The sequence below is a fragment of the Apium graveolens genome, chromosome 7 (assembly GCF_009905375.1).
Source record: "Apium graveolens cultivar Ventura chromosome 7, ASM990537v1, whole genome shotgun sequence".
NCBI lineage: Eukaryota > Viridiplantae > Streptophyta > Magnoliopsida > Apiales > Apiaceae > Apium > Apium graveolens.
This window is the reverse complement of record NC_133653.1, coordinates 65,040,169-65,062,671: the sequence shown is the minus strand read 5'-3', so window position 1 is coordinate 65,062,671 and position 22,503 is coordinate 65,040,169. Positions and strand designations below refer to the sequence as shown.

The following is a 22,503-nucleotide window of genomic DNA, read 5'->3' as shown; positions in this document are numbered from 1 at the left end:
TACTTGCATAATTTAACTAATGGTTTAACATTTAAAGAAGTAGAAACTAGGAATATATAGTATACAGTCCTATTTTCGGTAAAATTCCACTAATCCATGTGATTCCTATAAATACTTATCAGACTTATTTATAGAAATTTTATTGCTTGTTGCATCTTGATTTTGAATTACTTGCATATCACACATAATAAGAAAATCGAAAGTCCAATAGTTTTTCTCCAAGTTAATCTGTAAAGTGTATAGAACTACAATATATACCAATTTATAGTGTGAATAAAAACTCTCCCATAATGTTGTGTTCATATTCATCTAAGAACTTTTGTGACTAATTATAACTTCTATCCTCTAATAATTGTAAAAAGGGAAGGTCTGACATCTTTTTGTTTAATCCAAGTGTAAGTACAGTTACCACAAATAAACCTCAGCATCGTCTTCATTAGCAACTTAGGTAAAGTCACTTCAAGCCACATTCAAGTGACAACATTTTAAAAGATTTTTTGACCTTCCAAAGTAGTATATATGCATTATGAGCAGAAACATCAGAGTGAGCCACTGAAACTGCCACTATAGTTCCCTTTAAGAATTTCATTTACTGATAACCGTCTTTTTAAGATGTTGACTGAGACCATTAATCATAGGATATATCCTCACTGATTTAGGGTGTGACTTGTCCACTGTGGTAAATTCATGGACCTCATTATCCAACTCAATCAAACTAGCCCCTGAGGGCTTTTGACTACCAGTGTTCTTCATCTTTAACCTGACATCAAAAACCTTATCCCAATTTCCGACTGCAGCGTATATATTTGAAATCATAGAAAGATTCCCTGTATCATTCGGCTCTAGCTTAACTAGTTGATCCTAGAAATTGAGAGGGGCAATACTAGTTACAGAGTGCAAACTCAAAACTTAATTCACTGAACTCAAAGATCCAAAGTCCTGCAGTCAAAAACAATAGAACACGACAGTTAATTTTTATCAAATAAATCCATATAAATAACTACAAAAAACAAACACAAACACGCAATCGTAATCGCAACCGTAAACGCAAACACATACACAAACACACACACACACAGAGGGAGAGACAGAGAGGGACATAGAGAGAGAAGGCGCACAGAGAGAGAGAGACAAGAAAGACAGAGAGAGAAGGAGAGAGGGAGAGAGATAAAGGGATAAACACAAATTGAGACATGAAGATATGGAGAAATTATTAACACAACTACACACACCTTAAATTCCAAATAAAATATACCAAATAAATAAGGACATTTACAAAGCCCTAAATTAAAACAAAACCCTCAGATTGAAAATACCTTAACAAAATGTGAAATCCCAAACACGAACACCTGAAGACAACTGAGCCCAAATTGAATGAAGTTAAAAGAAGAATGGAAGCCCTAATTGAAGCCTTGATCCCCAATTCAATTGAGCCCTAATTAGAAAGTCTCAATTGAGCCTAATTACATATGATATACATATTAGAGACTGATAATGGCGGCGAGAGAGAGTTAAATTGGTGGCGAAAGAGAGGTTAACTAGAGAGAGGTCAGCGAGATAGAGAGGGAAAGTTGAGTGAGAAAGTCGGGTGTGAGAGTGAGATATAGAGAGGGAATGTGTTGAAATTTTTGTCCGAAAAATTTTAAAGTTTCTCAAATTTGGGCGGTTGGATCCCAAATCTTATAGGTATAAGCCCCAAAATTTGACCCGCTCTATGAGTCCAAACCTGAGTTTTATAATTATATATTTTTTATTTTAATCATAAAATTTATAAAAAAACTTATAAAAAATAATTACTTATATATACTTTATTACTTTTATAAGTTAAATATTTACAATATTTCATAAAATATATTTTTAAAACATATATATGAGTGCTCATATAGTCAATCTTGTAAGATTAAATTAAATTAATATTTGAACTTAAAAATATATTATATTCATATTTTAATACCCTAAGCTAACATTTTTAAAAGTATCTTACAAGCTGTAACACTTTATAGCTAATGTAACATCATGTTTTTAGCTAAGGTAACACAAAAATGACAATGTTACATAAGACCATATGTAGTATAGCTACGGTAACATATTTTTGGAGGGGGTTGCGATAGGTCATATTTGGTGTAGTGTGGGCCAACGGATTTTGATATGGATCCTGGGGTCTGCCTCCTCTCGCACACTATCAGAAGTTGATCGTGTCAGAAGTGAGTGCTTATTTGTTGTCATGTACTGCAACATGATATTTGATGGAGGTGATAAGATAGAGACTGACAAGTATTTTGGTGTGGGGACAAGGAAGGGCGACGGGTGTCGCTAGCGTGACTTGTTTTGTTAAATTCAAATCTGCTTGATATTTATCCATACACGTTTACATATAATATTTTACACATGTACCCTCACTCAACCTTTTGGTTGATATATTCGCATGTAACAAATTTCAGGTTATCAAGTTTTTGTTGATCCGCGTATGAATGCTTAACTATCATAAGTTTGAGAAACTGAACACTAAAGTGTAATAGCTTTGTGTTAAATTAAATTCTATGAATCATTGTACTGGGATATAATAACTTACAAGGTTTGTAATAATAGTATGGTTGACTTTTATGCATATGTGATCTTAGATGTATATGTGTGGTAGCGCATTAATCCGGGTTTTGGAATACTTGTTTCGGGGGGTCACAAACAAGATGATATCCGAAATAATATTGTCCATCTCAAATTCAAGGTCCCTCCCCAAGCTCTCAAAGACATAGACCACCTTTCCTGAAACATTTTTAACCAGAGTGATTTGAAGACCTTAATACTTAAATTCTTCCAATTAGATAAAGAAAAAAGTCTTGAGTATTTGATAGGCAAGATTCCAATTTGATGCCAAAAGTCAAAGTTTAATTGAGGTGTTGAGAAACTGAACACTAAATTGTAATAGCTTTTTGTTAAGTTAAATTCTATGAATCATTGTACTGGGATATAACAACTTACAAGGTTTGTAATAATAGTATGGTTAAATTTTATGCATATGTGATCTTAGATGTATATGTGTGGTAGCGCATTGATCCGGGTTTTGGAATACTTGTTTCGGGGCGTCACAAACAAGATGGTATCCGAAATAATATTGTCCATCTCAAATTCAAGGTCCCTCCCCAAGCTCTCAAAGGCATAGACCACCTTTCCTGAAACCTTTTTAACCAGAGTGATTTGAAGACCTTAATACCTAAATTCTTCCAATTAGATAAAGAAAAAAGTCTTGAGTATTTGATAGGTAAGATTCCAATTTGATGCCAAAAGTCAAAGTTTAATTGAGGTGTTGGAATTGAATATGAATATTGAGATCATTATGTATTTCTTCCTTTCATGTTTTAGGTGAATATAAGTTATCAAAATAATCAAATTATAATAATTTGAACCAAAAATAAAATCTGAAATAGGTATATAAATTATCTGAATGTGATGATGTTCATTGTTTTTTCATATTCTTTTACTAAGGACTACAAACTTTAAATGATTTGTATCTTTTTGAATCAGATTGAGCTCATGGTTGAACAAAAATACTCATGTATCAACCTCTAACCACATCTAATGATTCATTATAATACTTTATCAAAAATATTGATTCCAAATTTGGATGGGTGTTGTACAAAACTACGCATTTTTCTTTCCCAAATTCAAAATATCCGAGAGAGCTAAAAATCACCATAAATACTTGTTAAATACGCACTTCAAAGATGCGTATTCCATAAGTATTTAGAGATGTGTATTTCTTAAAATATTGAGTAATACACATCTGAGATTTTTAAGATTTATATATTTTAATAATTTATAAACAAAAAATAATAAATTTCAGGGTATAAACGTGTATGATGGTGTGATTCAATAATATTGAATAAGTAAAACATGTATGTTGTACAAAGTGTGAAAGTATTTTCTGCAAATTAAATATTTTTATAGAATAATGTTTCACTTGTAAAATGTGTGAGATTTACAATATTTTCATTAAATAGTAATGTTTATAGATAATGATTCACAATAATATATATGAATTTCAAAACATATATGAACTTCAATAATTTAAAATAAACTAGGGATTTTTGCCCGCATACACGCGTTCATAAAATTTAATTTTTATTTTAAAAAATAAATTATATAATTTTATTTAAATTTTTTATTATTAATATATAATTAATTCAATTTAGAGAGGTGTTGATATTTTGTTTCTGTTTCATTTTGTATCATTCATTTTTTCAGTCAATAAATATTATTTTCACGATTTTTTCAGTTTATAAATCAATTTTTGTCAATTATTCTTTTATCTATATTTTTATATAAACATTATAAAATTGAAATATTTCTTTTATCAACATTGATCCATATCAATCCTCTATAATTTACAAAATTATATAACATTACATTAGAATTTTATTTGAGGTATAGCCCACTCCTGAATATATTGAATATATGAATTATAATATAAGTATGTTATTTTTTAACTTACCACATATAATTGTCAAAATAAAAGAAATTGAAATAGAATTCATGTTAGTAATACCACATTTTTTAAATATTAAACAAATTAAGAAATTATGATTGTGATTTTCCAAAAGGTATAATTTATCGTTAGCCTTTTTCTTTATAAAAACTCTATACCAATGGTGATTACATAAATAAAGCATAGAAATCACACTCCTATAATTAATTTATTCTAAATATTATTCTATTATCCATGCCCAATGATAATTCATTAAAAACTTAATATTTTCTTTTTATCACTAATTTACTCGTATAATTTGTACGGTAAACCTAATAATGTCATATTTTTTTAAAAGGGAAACACACCGCTGTTGAAACTTAAAACTGTAATGGCTACGTTGAAAAAGGTGAAATAAAATTATAACTTCCATGCCAACAAAATTCATCTTTATTTTGATAATTTTCTGCTTATTTTAAAAATTTTGGAGGCTTTCATTAATTTATTCATATTAGAGATTTCAACATCAAATATATATAGACCTCAAGATCTTTCACAAAATTGTATAAGTTTACATTGTTTGTTCACACTACAACTTTATTAGTTAATTAGAATAAAAAATATGGATATAATACTGAAATTTTTATTTACATACTATTGTAATTTTGAGAAAATTGAAAATGAATAGACTTGTAATTTCTCTTTTTAAAAAGGAAAATAAACTTGTAATTTGTTATACTTTTCGAAATTATTTGAAAAATGAAAATATTTTAATATCCAAATTTCAAATAGGTAAGAGTACATGTATTTTTGTAAACACAATATTTATGTGTGAATTTTTACAATTACAAATGTATAGACATGATGGTAAACTTTTGACTAAAACAACATAAAAGCTACAAAAAATCAACATAAAAATACAAGAGATCAATATAATAATCATGCCAAGAACCAATTAAATTAAACATTAAAATCATCATGACTCTTTTATTATATATGATTTGTTTCATGAACAATATGAACAATATCACGTAGAGCTTATCCAATTCTTCAAGAAAATCCTACATACTATTGCAGCATTTCAAGCATCCATAAGAGATGTTCTAATAACACAAACTCAATAATATCATTGCCATGTTTACTCACTTTTACTTCTTCAATTTCTCGTTAGATCACTCAAACAAAAACTGGGGTTTTACAGCATATTGCCGTATTGAGCACTTGCATATATCTACCAACTTCCGTGCATCAGCTACAACCTCCGGTGCTGCTAGAGTAGTTGTAACCACAACTACCACTTCACTCCTATCAGTACATACCAAAATAGTATGAATTTTTTATCAAAAAAATAGTATGATTTTTTTATCTTTCCAAATTTATTAGACGTAGCTAGCAACCATTTTCTTAATATGAGTCAACTCATTTAACTACAAGAAATAAAGTTATTACGGCCGGCATTTTATGTAATATTATTTGTGGATTTGGTATAATATTAAAGTCAAATGAAAATATATTCAATGATTGTACGCTAGTGTGACTGAAAATTTCTGCATTATAAATTTGCTTTGTGTAGTATATGATTTTTCAAAGTAAGAGTTTATTTAATTTCTTTATTTTTGATTTATAAGGAATATTCTAAGCTTTGGAAAATTTTTCTTTTAAAAGGTATTTTGTTCACAAATTTTGAAAATGATTTTATAAAGTCTCTAAAAATCCAAGTTATTTTATGGTATAAATTTTATAATTTTTGAACTTGTATTTTATTTTATAAAAATAAATCATTATAAATTTTAGGTGTCATATTTATCAAATTACATAAGAGACCATGCATGCAAATCACCCTTCTATTCTTTCAAAGGGCAAATAAGACTTTTCCAACCCCACTAACTCATTTGATTATTACCAAATTACTACATTAGCCTTGCATGCAAAATGGCCTAACTTTAGCTAAAGGACATTTTTGTAAGTTCTCACTTCCACTCATTATTTGTCAACCAAAAAGCATAAAACAAAAAAAATCAAAGTGGGAGAAATCATTCCACTCATTCCACACTCCAACACACCACAAATTTTCTCTCTTTTCCCCCTCCCACCTTGCTCTCGGCCGAAGGCCAAATCCCCCACCCCCTTCCATTTTTCAATTCATTCTTCATCTTCCCAAGTGTAAATCTTTTACCTACATTCATCTTATATCCTTTCCAAGTGTTTTGAGACTTGGAAGTTGAAGTTCCATGGATGCATGTGTAGTTCTTATGTGATCTCCAAAGAGAAACTCTTGATTCTTGTGAATTCAAGAGCTCTCTATGAGATATATTATGTATATGTGCTAACTAAGTGTTTTATGGAGATATCATCCTTTAAAATCCTTTGCATGCTACTGAAATTTCATTATATATTTATGTTTAGCCATGCATGCTAGTTTTAAGACATTAAAATGATGATCAACCATGTTTTGCATGCTATTCTTTTCGAAATCATGTTGTTATGTTTAAAAATCTATAAATGCGAAATAGGTGTGCTTAAAATAGATTGTTTCCATGATAAATTTCTTATTAATACTTAAAAGAAGTTATATTTCATGATTATTAAGGATGAGTATTAGGTGCAAGTCGATTTTGCAAGCATTTAAAACTTTATGCCTAGCCGAAATCTTGTTATGTGCTTTTCATGAGTTGCATGTTATATATTTAGTTGCATGTTGTTGTTTTTGGGCATGGATGATCTCACCCAAAGTTATTTTGAGAATAAGGGAGTTAGTTCAGTAGATTACCATGTATAAGTCTTGGTTTAAGTATTGAGTTGTTGTTAGTTGAGCTTGTCAAGTCAAAACCTTGGAAAATGAGAGTTATAGTTTCTGCAGAAAATTAGTTTAGTACCCTGAGGTTTAGAGTGAGTTTTGACCATGTCATTGATGTGAACTTTGAGGCCCAAGCCACCAGAAGTTAGTATTGGGAGTATATAAAAGGTTTTAGGTGTTGGTTGGAGGTTTGCATGTCTTTTGGTTAGGTGCACAAGTAGAATCACAAAATCTGTCCAGCAGGGGACAGTTTTGTTACAACTTAGAAATAGGGAGATTTGAACATGTCATGGGTAGGCCCTCATTAGGCCCAATTGGGCCTTAGTTAGAGGGAGTGTCAGAGAAGTTTTTCCAACCATAGTTCATAGGATATGAGTTAGAACCATGTGTCAGAAGTTAATTCAAGTCAGGGCGTTTTCTGCCCAGAAAAGCAGGGGAATCTTGAACTTTTAGCTTAGGCCCAAGAAGGCCCAAGCCAGGCCCTTGAGCCACATCAAGCTTGTGAGATGCCCTTAGGTCAGGAGAGTCTTGTGTAAAATTTTTGAAGGAAAACTTGTAGTTTAAGAGTGCCTAATGCACTCAAGAAACTATAGTTGTCATTCTGAAATTTGCACCAGTGAGCACTATCACTTATCACGTAGTTTTAGAACACTTAGAAGTGAGTATTAGGTCGACCACCATAGTTGTAAGATGGTATAAGGTCAGTAGAGAAAAAGGCACAAGTGAGGGTCAATAGGTTTTGGATAATTTAGGAAAGGCACATCGAGTTAGGGAGCCAAAATTTGAAGACTTTGTGTAGTTTAGCGACCAAGTGACTTAAGTGGTGAGTCGAGATCATCCAAGCCTAGTGTTGCATTATGGTATATATGGTGTTATTTGATATTAATATATGATATATGATTATGTGGCTATGTGTGTACATTTGAAATATAAAGGTGGATATAAATTAGGTGCGTATAGGTCTAAGTGCCATCCATGTTTTATTTCGGGTTGTAAATAGGTTAAGATGGTAAGAATATATTATAATGAGGATTATTATTATTTATGTAGGATCTCGAGACGAGGGAAAACTTGTCATAAAAGTCGAGTGAAGCTCCAGTTGCTCCCACCAGTCAGACCAGACCAGCCTATCTCAAGGCAAGTGATTCAACTTGACCTTCATATTTACTATAAACAGTTCATATATATCGATGCAATCATCCTGAGTCATTTTGATATGTTTAAATCAAGCGTATCTCTCGCTTATCTTTGAATTATATAGAAATGCCATGAACCCTCGAGTATGTATTGCAAGTAGTTCAAAAGTCTTTTCATGATAGTTAAATGCCATGATAAAATAAAGAGTTGTTATATTACTTGATTGATCCTCTTGATTAACATGCTGATGATTCCTAAGTATTGATATCTCATCCTGATACTTGAACCCCTATAGAACCTTACCTTGAACTCTGATAGTCAGAAACTTACCAACCTGATTCCTCATTGATTGATACCCTCTTTCCTATCCTAAAGCTTGATAATTCTGTTATATATATACATCCTGAGCTAGAGATCATTACCTTAACACCCATAGTATTCGTGAAGCTTATCTTCTTAATGATCCAACACCTGTACCTTGACGAGAAACCATTGCTTTGAGCCCAGTTTGGCATTACCCCTTCATATTATCCATTAGTCTCACCATATTTTCCTGTCCAAATTCTGACATAAGAAAACCCTTTTGGTTACCCCAATAGAGTAAAGTTTTGTGAATAATGGCCCTGAGATTTAGTACCATATTTCCCATGTTTCGAGTTGATCTATAATCCCTTGATAAAGATGTTTACTGTAAAAAGAGATTTTGTCATAATTCGGCATCAGTTTTTGAAATAAATAAAATGTGGGTTTTCAGTCCCAAAGGGGGATAAATGTTTTCTTGAATAGTGGATCTGGACTGAGACGCGAGTCCTTTCCACACTTATATTAGGCTTAAAAGTTGCCTAGGGATTCCCGTTAATGTTTTAGAACCCAGCGAGGTTCAGGATTACTTCGCGGCTGATCACCGGCTGTAATCCGTAGCGTCATAAAATGATTTTGATTAAGACATGATTTTAAAATTGTTTTGATGCAAGGAAAATGATGCCATCTCACATAGTTCAATCTCTCGTTATCATTGGTTATGTCTTTTCATTGTCATTCTTAAAGGTATATCTCGATTTGTGTTTGTGTCGTACTGTTAGCACTTGTTGAGCATTTGGCTCACTCCTTGCTTTACCCTGATATTACAGCTAGCAGCTATGGTTAGATTTAAGCAGACTGCCCGTAAAACCTGTGATGCTGATGCTTATGTTCGAGCTCAGGTAGAATAAGTAATAATAGCTGTGTGAGGACTCGGTATTTGTAATCAGATGTAATAGTTGGTAGTGTTGGGCTGTTCCAAACCCTAAACTGTAAGATCTTGGATTTGGTTGTGTATTCTTCATTAAAATGATGTAATAGCTATATTTATTTTGCTGTTTAAGTTGGGGGTGTGACAGGTTTTGGTATCAGAGCTACGGTTTAGAGTCCCTGGACAACCCAAATAGGTTATAGGATATGTGTGTAGGTTATAGATATTATGTGAGATAGTAGGTTAAGTAAATTATTATTAATACTCCTCTTATTGGTTATCAGCAAAGGGCGCATTCCTCGTCATCCTCTGGGTCGGACGACACTATTGCTTTCTCCGTGTATGCTGAGTTGAGGCGCGAGTTCGACATGCTTCAGGGCAAGTACGACCGACTGATAGACCGATTGAAGAACGTGTATTCGGACAGCCGAAACTACGAAGGGAAGCCCAATGAGCAGATGACTGCGAGACTTGAGACCTTGGTTCAGTACGTCAACACTAAGCTTGAGGAGATGCCAGCACACCGGGACCGTGCCAGCCAGTATGTCATTCAGATGGTGGCGGATGAGCTCCAGAGCATTGTGAAGACGCTTCGAGAGGAAAAGACTACCAAGCCCCGTTCAGATGGAGTGGAACCTTAGTTCTTTCCATTTACCTTTCATGTTGTTGTACTATCAGACTCTATGGAATCCCCAGTTGTTTCCTTTGTTTCCTTTAAATAAGCCTGTTATTCCTAGAATCAGACTTTGTCCCAATCCTATGTACTGTGATCTTTAAAATTTCAATAATTATGTGCTATTGTTCCATTTGCTCTCAACTGTTATTTTATGTTTTTATCATCATATCTGCTTAATTTGGAAACTTGACCCCATATGTAAATGAGAAAGCCATGCGATACCCTCGAATCATTTTATCATTCATATCTGTTTTGACACAACTCTTATTTCAGGATCATGCCTCCCAAAAAGAAGAAGCCAACAACCACCTCCACCACAGACCCAAATATTCTTCGACTACTGGAAACCTTGCAACAGCAAACCAATGCTATAGCTCAACAACAACTAACTCTTCAACAACGAATTGAAAACCAAGATAACCGTGAGCCACACCAACCACCTGAACCACCAGTACCACCTAGACAAATTGTCACTTTACAGGCTTTTCAGAATGTGAATCCACCTGTATTTCATGATACCACTGATCCAGTGATAGCTAACACATGGATCAAGGAGATGGAAAGGGCTTTTGAGTTGGTACAGTTAGGAGACGATCAGAAGACGCCGTATGCTACTTACTTCTTGAAGGGAGAAGTCATCTATTGGTGGGAATCAGTAAAGGCTATGGAAGTCACTCAGCAGGTTTCTTGGGAGAGATTTAAGAAGTTATTTCTAGACAAGTATTACCCTAAGTACATGCAGAATCAGATGGAGCTAAAATTTCTTGAGTTGAAGCAAGGGAACATGACTGTATTGGAGTATGAGAAGAAGTTCACTGAGTTGCCAAGGTTTGTGACAAAGTATACCAGCACTGAGGAGGAAAAAGCAAAGAAATTTCAGCAAGGATTGGAGCCTTGGATCAGAGATAGGGTGGCTATGTTTGAGCTTGAAACTTATGCGGGAGTAGTACAAAAAGCTGCTCTGATTGTGAATAATGGGATGCAGTCAAGGAAAGAGAGGGATAACAAGAAGAGGAAGGTTCCATTTTATGGAGAAAAGTCTGAAGCCGGAAGTTCGCAAGATCGGAATATAAAGAGGATTGGTTTCCAGAAGGGCGGAAATTTTCAAAAGAAGGGAAATTTGGGCAAAAGGCAAGAATCAAAAGGGAACAACCAGGCAAGCCAAGGGCAAGTTGGAGAAAACAGGTTCCAGAGCCCGGAATGCAAGCACTGTGGAAGAAGGCACCCCGGAGTATGCAATAAGCTGAGCATGACCTGTTATAGGTGCAATCAGAAGGGACATTTGGCAAATGAGTGCAAGATGCCGAAGCCAGGAGTTACGTGCTATAAGTATGGGAAGACTGGACACATGGCTAGGGAGTGTAAGGAAACCGAACCAGTCAAAGCTCTGATGAACGTGGCAAGTACCAGTGCAAGCGTGCCAGCTGAGGTATTGGCATTACCTCCACCACCTACACCAACCCCACAAGCAACAGCAAGGATATTTAATTTGAAGATGAAGGATGTTGTACAGAATTCGGAGGTGATAGCAGGTACACTTTTACTCAATAATGTCAAAGCTAAAGTATTGATTGATTCGGGAGCAACAAGATCTTTCATATCAGAATCTTTTGTTGATAAGCTCCAATGTGATAAAATGGTTATGAGTGAGGTAGTAAATGTGGTAATTGCGAACCAAGAGAAGATTCCTGTGAATCAATTTTGTCCAAAGTGTGAGATTGATATTTCGGGGTATAAGTTCTCAGCCGACTTGATACTCTTCAAGTTGGGAGAGTTTGATATAATTTTAGGAATGGATTGGTTAGGAGAGAATAGCGCTCAGATAAATTGTAAGACCAAGAGAGTGTATTTAAAGACGAAGAGTGGAGAGAAGGTAGTATTTAAGGGGCAGAGGCAAGAACAACTATTTCTTACAATTGTTCAGGCTAAGAAGTTACTTAGAAAAGGTTGTGAGTCATTCCTGGCATATGTAGTGGATTCAGAGAGAGGCAGCCTCAGCATGGAAGATATTCCTGTAGTTAACGAGTTCTCCGATGTGTTTCCCGATGAACTACCAGGCTTACCACCAGATCGACAAATTGAGTTCGAGATCAACCTTGCTCCAGGCACGGAACCAGTTTCAAAGGCCCCGTATAGGATGGCGCCAGCAGAAATGAAAGAGTTGGCGAGCCAGCTACAAGAATTATTGGATAAAGGAGTGATACGACCAAGTACGTCGCCATGGGGAGCACCTGTTCTGTTTGTAAAGAAGAAAGATGGGAGTATGCGTCTATGCAATAGATTACCGGGAGTTGAATAAGGTGACGATCAAGAACCGCTACCCGCTACCAAGGATAGATGACCTTTTTGATCAGTTGAAGGGAGCAAAATGCTTTTCGAAGATTGATTTGAGATCAGGATACCATCAATTAAAGATCAAAGAAGAAGATATTCCTAAGACCGTATTCAGGACCATATATGGGCATTATGAATTCCTAGTAATGCCGTTTGGATTGACCAACGCTCCGGCCGCATTTTTGGATCTGATGAATCGAGTATTTAAGAAGTATTTGGACAAATTTGTCGTGGTATTCATTGATGACATCCTTATTTATTCTAAGTCGGAAGAAGAACATAAGTAGCACCTCTGGATAGCATTAGAGATACTCCGACAAGAGAAGTTGTATGCCAAGTTTACCAAATGTGAGTTTTGGTTAAAGGAAGTTCAATTTTTGGGGCATGTTATTGGAAATGAGGGAGTTAAAGTGGATCCGGCAAAGATTGAGGCAGTTATGAGTTGGGAGAGGCCAAAGACTCCTACGGAAGTGCGAAGTTTTCTAAGATTGGCCGGATACTATAGAAGATTCGTCAAGGATTTTTCGAAGATCGGCACACCATTGACCAAGTTAACCAGAAAGAATCAAAAGTTTGAATGGAGTGCAGAATGTGAAGATAGCTTTCAAGAGTTAAAGCAGAAGTTGGTAACAGCTTCGGTGTTGGTACTTCCAGATGATCAAGGGAATTTTGTAATATTCAGCGACGCTTCACATAAGGGTTTGGGTTGTGTGTTGATGCAACACAGTAAAGTGATCGCATATACGTCAAGACAGTTGAAGCCGCATGAGTTAAAGTACCCGACGCATGACTTGGAACTAGCCGCCATAGTGTTCGCACTCAAGATTTGGAGACACTACCTCTATGGAGAGAAGTGTGAAATCTACACGGATCACAAGAGTTTAAAGTACATTTTTACTCAGAAAGAGCTCAATATGAGGCAGAGGAGATGGCTGGAATTGATCAAGGACTATGACTGCTCGATAAATTACCATCCTGGAAAGGCGAACGTAGTGGCCGATGCTCCGAGTAGGAAGGAGAGATTGAATATGATGATAACATCAAAAGAGTTATCTGAAGAAATCGAAAAATTGGAATTGGAACTTTGTGCTTATGGAAAAGTCGAGGAAGTTTGTCGTGCAATGACCTTTCAGCCAACACTAGTGGAAAAGATAAAGAAATGTCAAGAGGAAGTAATGGAAAAAGAGAAGAATCAGTTATCTGGAGAGGAGATTAATACTCAAAGGGATGAGCAAGGGATACTAAGGTTTTCATCCAGAATATGGATTCCCCATGTAACTGAATTAAAGAATAAGATCCTCCATGAAGCCCACAATTCGAAATTTTCAATCCACCCGGGAAGCACCAAGATGTATCGAGACTTAAAGAAGAACTTTTGGTGGCCAAATATGAAGCGAGACGTGGCAGAATGGGTTGCGAAGTGCTATACTTGTCAAAAAGTAAAGGCAGAACATCAACGACCAAGCGGATTAATTCAGCCCCTGAAGATTCCAGAATGGAAATGGGAAAATATCGCTATGGACTTTATAGTAGGACTACCGCGAACGAAATCCGGACATGACGCAATATGGGTTATAGTTGATCGTCTTACGAAGTCGGCGCATTTCCTTCCAATAAATGAGAAGTCGTCATTGGACAAGTTGGTTCATCTGTATATGCGCGAAATCGTACTAAGGCATGGAGTACCCGTATCAATAGTTTCAGACAGAGATCCCCGCAGACTCGAGATTCTGGAAGCAATTTCAGGAATGTCTTGGCACGAAGTTGAATATGAGCACGGCATACCACCCGCAGACTGATGGTCAGAGCGAAAGGACAATTCAAACAATCGAAGACATGTTGCGCAGTTGTGCAATCGATTTTGCAGGAAGTTGGGACGATGTTAGGTCACACACACTGTAGAGGGGGGGTGAATACAGTGTATAATACAATCAAATCGATATTAAGTAACAGAAAACAAACTTTATTGAAACAATAAACTCTGTTACAGTATGGAACTGTTACCTCTCAGTGATGAACAAATATCACGAGAGCTGCTAGGGTTACAATGAATAATCTTCTCGAATATGATAATACTTATAGTGTAAACCCTATGTCTGTGTTTATATACTACACAGTTACAAGATAATCGCTAATTGATATGGAATATAATTCTGCTTCCTAAAATATATCAATCAGATATCTTTTCTTCCAAGTATTCCATTTTCACGAAACTCCTTCTTCATGCATATCTCTTCTTATGTTTATCTCGATCTTCTTTCCTTTAATCAGCTATTGTCCTTATCTGATCGTCCTTCAACACTTAAGTTCTGATATCTAACTTCTGATGATTACCTCTTGATAATATAAGTACTGATATCCTTAAGTCCTGACTTCCAGTATAAGTACTGATCAACAGTTAAGTACTGATTTGTCCTGTTAAGTAAGATCTGAAATCTAAACATGAATTGTATTAGCCATGACATTATCAAATATATCTAACAATCTCCCCCAACTTGTAAATTAGCATAATATACAAGTTTAACAGATATTTGATGATGTCAAAAACATTAAGTACAAATGCATGAGAATTAGACTAGATAACTACAACTTACAGTCCTTAAAGCTTTACCAATAATCAACTTCTGATAACAACTTCAGTCTGTACAAATATTAGAATTTAAGCAGTTGTAGATCTTCGACTTGGCTTCATCATCTGATCTCTCTGATGTCAGGAGTTGTTCTGAGATAGTTCTTCAACAAACATTTCTCAGCATATCTGAGTTCATCAATCATTCTCCTTTTGGCATCTTTAAGCTCTGCAGTATCTTCACCAGTTTGAAAGATTGCAGCTCTGATATCATTGATCTTTGCTTTTCTCAACTCCTAATCTAGTCTTATGATATAGGCTTTGTCAGACTCCAGATTGAATTCAAGTCCCTTAATACCAAGATATGTTCTGATCTGTGCAGTATTAGGTTTCATATCAACAATATCACCATTGTGATCTCTGTACTTTGGAACATATGTGCTGTCAGACTTAACAGAATAAAGCCTTTTCTGTCTCTGAATCTGTTCTTTTAAATAGTTTGCAGCAGTTCCTGTTATTCTGTCATCCACTTGAAGTAAGAAAAGTACATGCTCCAATTTTTCAAAATACTTCAATGGAATGGTATTTTGTCTTATATGATCAACCCTACCATCTGTCATGAAATACAACATGATGTATTCTTTCAAGTAGGTATGGTAAACCATCTGTACAGATTCCAGTTGATTCAATCTCTCAGGAGTTGCTCCAATACCTGGTTCACTCAAGGAAGTTGGATCATTGGTAGTGTTATGTATTCTCCTTTCATCAGCACTTCCCAATCCAGTTTTATCTCTTGCTTCCTTTCCAGTAACTACTCTTGCTTCAAAACCACTTGCAGTAGTCTTCAAAGGTTGAGTCTGTTTTGCTTTAGTGAATCCTGGTAGGAGTGTCTTTGGTCTATCTTCTGATATCAAGTTAACTTAAGCTATGTCAGAGGTTACTTGCTTCTTCTGAATATCAGAACTTACAATTTCTTGACTCTGAACAACTTGAGCCATGTCAGAGGTTGTTTTAAGCACTTTTCTTGAAGTCAGAGCAAGATTATCCTTTTCATCAGTAATTTCTTCATCCTTAGGAGGCACATAAACCTTGATAGGTTCACCAACCTTTTCTTTACCCTTGGATCTTGGATCTATCTGCGGTTGTGATCTAGCTAATGTTGCTTCAGTATGTGTCCTTTCTTTGATCACAATGCCTTTGAGTTTTGGAAGTGGCTTTTTACCAGAAGCTTCAGATTTAGATGTGACTTTCTCTGATTTAAGCCTAGCTTCTTCTTTCATTAAACTCTCCAAGTCCATTCCTGGATTTTCCTGAAGAAATAACTGTCTTGACATTTCCTCATCAAGATCTAAAAGTTCATCAGAACTTATCCTTTTACCAGTAGCAGAACTTATTCTCTTCCCAGTATCAGAACTTGTCCTATGACTAGCTTATCTTGATGTGAATCCTCTACCTTGACTATGACCTCTACCCATTCCAGAGTTTCCTTGATCATCTTTTTCATTATCCTTTCCTGTCAGTGTCTTGTCAGTCTTGCATTTGGACTTAATTACTTTCTCCCCCTTTTTGGCATCAGCAGGCAGTAGTGAGAGATAAGCAATTCCACTGAGGATTGGATTTCAGTTAGTTGTGATTGCTGAGAAGCTTGATTTTTCAGAATTTCATCAATCTGAGCTTGTTGATGATCTTGAGTCTTCTCAATATAAGCAATCCTGTCAATGGTAGGTTGGAAGAACTTTTTCTTATCAATTTTCCAAACTTGTTCCTGTTTGATAATGTTCTCCTGAATCTTGTGCAGCTCTGCATGAGTAGTTGAATGAAGACCTTGTAGATGTTTAGTACTCAATACAGTGACTCTAAGCTGGGTTTTGAAATCATCAGAATTTAACATTACATCAGCTTTAGTCAAGTGCTCAGCAAGATGCTTTTCAGTTGGAACACAGGAAACTGAGTTCCATTCCTTAGTCCACTCCTGACCTGCAGGAGTTTCACTCCAAGGTACTGGTGCTTCTCCGGTAACAAACTTCTTAACCAGTTCAGACTTTAGAATAGTCTGTTGAGGAGCATGTCCTGAAGGACCTGCTATATCAGCATCTATAGTTGGAGCAGCATCACCAGTATCTGATAAGTGGATTTTATATCCACTTGGAATACTTTATTACAAGCTTAAATTGGTGTTTTGGACTCAAGTTGTTGGTATTTTGATGTGTTTTTATGTTAATGCATTTCAGGTATCAGTTATATGAAGAAAAGAGCTTTTAAAGGAAATATGATGAAAAGTGATCAGAATTGGAAGCCAAGGCCATTGTCAAGTTGTAGATAATCTCAATAGCTTCGCGTGGGCAGTTGAATCGCCTAATTCTGACAAGTAGAACTTAAGTTATGGTCAAAACAAGATTCATCAGAATATTTTTCCAGTCAGTAGCTGAGCGCCCGCTCAGCAGAGCTGAGCGCCCGCTCAGAGAGCTGAGCGCCCGCTCAGGAGAGCTGAGCGGCCGCTCAGGGCGCGACTGACCGCTGATTTCGCTGAAAAAGCTTTTTTTGAGTGGAAATTTGACGATTTTAAGGGTCCAGGTCCACTAGGGGCGTATATATACTTAAAAAAAGGGTTTTCATCATCCGGGAAGATTGGGATACCAAGGAGAAGACCTAGAAGCATAGAACAACTCCGAAAAAGAAGATCTTGTTTTCAACTTGTGATTCTTTGAATTAGTTGTAACTTTGGATGCTCGTTTTCGTTCTTGTTGAACCTAGATCTAGTTTATTCGTACTTTAATTATTATTCAGTTTATTAAGACCTTGTTTATACCATGCTTTTATTGGAACCCATTCTTTGTTATGCATGATTCGTAGGTAACTCTAACCGTTTTACTTGCCCTATGTAATCAAGATAGATAACTTGTTCTTAAACCGTTATGTTGTCAAATTCTATAGACATATAGGGTCTCAATATAATTGGTGCCTATTCAGCTTCTATCTCTTTTGTGGATGTCTGGTAGAATGGTAATCGTGCAACGAAAGTTGGCATTTATCAGTTTCGTGTTATCTGATTAGTGTCATCACCATCACATGCCAAAGTTAAGAACAATAAGGCTATTGAATGGAGTAGTAATGAAGTTAGAATCCCATGTTTGTCATATATAGTAATTCAACCTCAATTCTCTTAGTTAATGTTATTTAGTATAATCTCTTAGTTTAATAAAAACCCAATTTGTTATTTGTCTTAGTATTGAGCGATAACCATACATTGTTGCATAGGTGCATAAATTGAACTTAACCTAAACCAGTCTCTGTGGGAACGAATCTGATTTATATCTTATACTACTTGCGAACGAGTATACTTGCGTGAATATTAGCGTGTATTTTCGCCCTAACAAGTTTTTGGCGCCGCTGCCGGGGACTCGGTGTTAATTTTTAGTTTATGTGCTTGTCATCAGTGGTCGTTAAAGTTCACTGACTCGGATTCTTTTACTTTCACGGTTTATTTGTTTGTGTTTCAGGTACTCATTACAATGGGAGATCCAGCAGCACGAACGAAAGCCTTGATGGACTTTTCTCAACCCAAGATCAATGACATTCAATCTAACATTATTCGGCCAGCTATCACAGCTAATACCTTTGAGATCAAGCCTGGCATAATTCAATGGGTATAGACTTCAATCCAGTTTTGGGGTTCTCCAACGGAAGATCCCAATACGCACATTAGGGATTTCATTGAGATCTGCGACACCTTCAAGTTCAACGGTGTTTCCGAAGATGTTGTGAAGCTCAGACTGTTCCCATTCTCTCTGAGGGACAAGGCTAAGAGCTGGTTACACTCTCTACCAGCTGGTTCAATTACTACTTGGGAGGATCTTGCTCATAAATTCCTTACTAAATTCTTTCCTATGGCGAAGACAGCTGCAATCAGAAACGCTATTACTCAATTTGCGCAGCAAACGGGAGAATCGCTAAGTGAAGCTTGGGAGCGCTACAAGGAGATGCTTAGGAAGTGTCCTCATCATGGAATTCCTGATTGGATGATCATCACTTGTTTTTACAATGGGTTGGGAGCACAGTCCAGACCCATGCTCGATGCAGCATCAGGCGGAGCATTATGGGCAAAGAGCTATGAGGAAGCTTATGATCTAATTGAACTGATGGCTGCAAATGAATATCAGTATCCAACCCAGAGATATCCACAGGGCAAGGTAGCAGGAGTTCTTGAAATGGATACAGCTACGGCTATCACTGCTCAACTAAAGGCGTTGTCTATGAAGATCGATTCTCTGGCTAACTATGGTGTTAAGCAGATAATTAGTGTTTGTGAGCTGTGTGCAGGTCCGCATGCGACAGAATAATGCGCTATATCTAGCGACTCAGCTCAGTTTGTGAGCAACTTTCAGAGATCGCAGCAACCAGTTCCAGACACTTATCATCCTGACAACTGGAATCATCCTAACTTCAGCCGGAGCAATAATCAGAATGCGATGCAACAGCCATTCCAGCAGTTTGCAAATAAGCTATTTAACCCTCCTGGTTTTCAGCAACAATTTACACCAAGACAACAACTCCAACTTTAACAACAAACTAATGATGCAGGTCTATCTTCGAATGAAAAATCTGAATTGGAGGAGTTGAGGCTTATATGCAAAAACCAGGCTCTTATATGCCAAAGCCAGGCTATTTCTATCCAGAATCTGGAGAACCAAATAGGGAAAATTGCTAATGCCTTATTGAATCGACCACCAGGAACGCTTTCTAGTGATATAGAAGCCAATCCAGGCAAGAGGGAAGTTGAAGAACAGGTGAACGCCATCACCTTAAGGTCCGGAAAGGTTGCAAGCCCCCAAATTCAGCAAGACAAAGAGCCTAAAAAGTCTCAAGTTCCAGAATCTGATGTTTTGGCTGAAGAAGATGTGCAGAAGGAAGTAGAGGTGGAACCAAGGAAGACTACTGTGGAACACACTCTTCCTGAGGGTAATACAGGGGAGAAATAGATTTATCCTCCACCTCCTTTTCCTAAAAGGCTGCAGAAGAAAAAGCTGGATAAGCAGTTTGAGAAGTTTCTGGAGGTGTTCAAGAAACTTCATATCAACATACCTTTCGCTGAAGCTCTTGAGCAGATGCCTTGCTATGCGAGGTTTATGAAAGGTATTCTCTCTCGGAAAGTGAAGCTCGATGACTTAGAGACCGTTGCTCTAACGGAGGAATGCAGTGCTGTGCTGCAACAGAAGTTGCCTCCGAAGCTTAAAGATCCTGGAAGCTTCACTATTCCTTGCACCATCGGAAACTTGTCATTCAACAAGTGTTTATGTGATTTAGGAGCTAGCATCAATCTGATGCCCTTATCTATCTTCAAGAAGCTTGGTCTGCCTGATCCGAAACCAACATACATGTTATTGCAGCTAGCTGACCGTTCCATCGCTTATCCACGAGGTATAGTAGAGGATGTCTTGGTCAAGGTGGATAAACTCATCTTTCCTGCTGACTTTGTAATTCTTGATTTCGAGGAAGATAAGAAGATTCCCATTATCTTGGGAAGACCATTCTTGGTTACAGGCCAAAATATGATCGATGTGCAAAAAGGAGAGCTTTCGATGAAGGTTTATGATCAAAAGGTCACTTTTAATGTGTTCAAGGAAATAAAGTTACCCACAGCTAAAGAGGAGTGCTTTAAACTAGAGCAACTGCATGTTTTGAATGCACCTCCATGGAAGAGGAAGTTGGATATGCCATTCGATTCTCTTGGGTTAGCAGAGCTGAAATTTTCTCAAGACCGTCTCGAGCCGTCTATTAAAGATATTTACACACTTGAGCTTCACCCACTACCAGATCACTTGAGTTATTCATTCTTAGGTGCACCCCCTAACAAGGGGTTGGGATATATCTTTGATGATGAAGAGGGTAGCCGAACGGATCCTCTAGTGCCTACAGAGGGTTCTTCTCATGTACAACATATAGTTGATAGGACTGGTGTTGGTGATGAGCAGTACAGGCGAGTAATTAGGTGTATGGAGGCCATGCACGACATTCACCGTTATTTTGCTGAAGATGACACACGCTTTCGGTACTATTTTCCGAGACACTAGTGGCGAGGTTGATTGGCCACCTGATCCTCCACCCGACGAGGGTGATACTCCCGCTAATTAGGTATGCCTGAAATCCTTATTATTACCTTCAATGAGGATATTGAAAATTTTAAGTTTGGGGGTGATAATGTAAGGATTAGTAGTGTGTGTCCATATAGATTCATATAGATTCATGTTGCATGTTTAGTTGTAGTTCATTCATATTTTTGTATGATTGTTCATTTAGGACATATTTGTTTATTTTTATGTAATTTCATATAGTTGCATTTTCATGCATATTTAGCATGATCTCTTAAGATGAACTATGATATTTGATAAGTTGATGTTGATTTCAGTGTGGTGATGACGAATAGAGGGATGTTTAAGTCCTAATGAATTGATTTGCATGCCAGAAACAAATATTTTCACAAAGTCTTATAGGGTTGCTTTTGATCTAGATCATGATCATACTTGTTTGTTGTTGAGATTTAATCACTTGGTTATATTTAGAATTTGTGATCTTCTCGTAGTGACGTAAAAACACTGATTCTTTTTATCTGGAGAAAAACTTGGATTTCATTGCTAGTTGTTGTAAGGCTAGGTGTCAAATGGCTAGTAGCCGGCTCATATTTTTATGAGTAGTCTAGGGTTGAATGAGATGGAGCGAAACGCACTTATTCAGAAATTGTTGAAAAAAAAAGAAAAGAGAAAAAAAAAAGAAAAAAAATGAAAGAAAAAGGTATGTGTTTATGCATAATTGATCAAGAGTGAGCTCTTTAATACTCGAGTTATTAAGTTTTAGGGGATTTTGTGCCTAGTGACCTAAGGCTTTTATAGTCTGGGATCCAGTAACCTAACGCTCGCTACATGGGTATTATTGTATAAGTCTTTTGGGACCTCATTCATTGCACGATCAAATAAGCATCTTTGTTATGTGTTCAATAATAGGGTGAATCCTTGTATAACTCTAGTAGAAAGGAGGTGTTGTGAGTCATAATGCGTTTATTGTCTATTCTGTTTATAAACTTTTAATTGTTTCGATGATAGATAAGTTATGGTTATTGATCTAGTATCGAGAGTATATCTGTTAAGCATCCACACACGCACGTTTCTGGTTTGTGAGTTGGTTTGTGGGATTTATTTGAATTTCTGTTTCAAGTTATTGCATTCTTAGAGGAATTGGTTTATTCATTTGGTTATGGTTATTCTGAGGGGATCGATTGCATTATCATTTAGTTGCATTCACA

General features: G+C 36.2%; 1 non-coding gene across 1 annotated transcript; it reads right to left on the bottom strand.

The window, feature by feature from the left end:
* Nucleotides 1–19,108: 19,108 nt before the first annotated feature.
* LOC141676034 (small nucleolar RNA R71) lies at nt 19,109–19,215 on the bottom strand. Its single transcript, XR_012556647.1, has one exon. It is a non-coding gene; the product is annotated as a small nucleolar RNA R71 (small nucleolar RNA).
* Nucleotides 19,216–22,503: the final 3,288 nt, after the last annotated feature.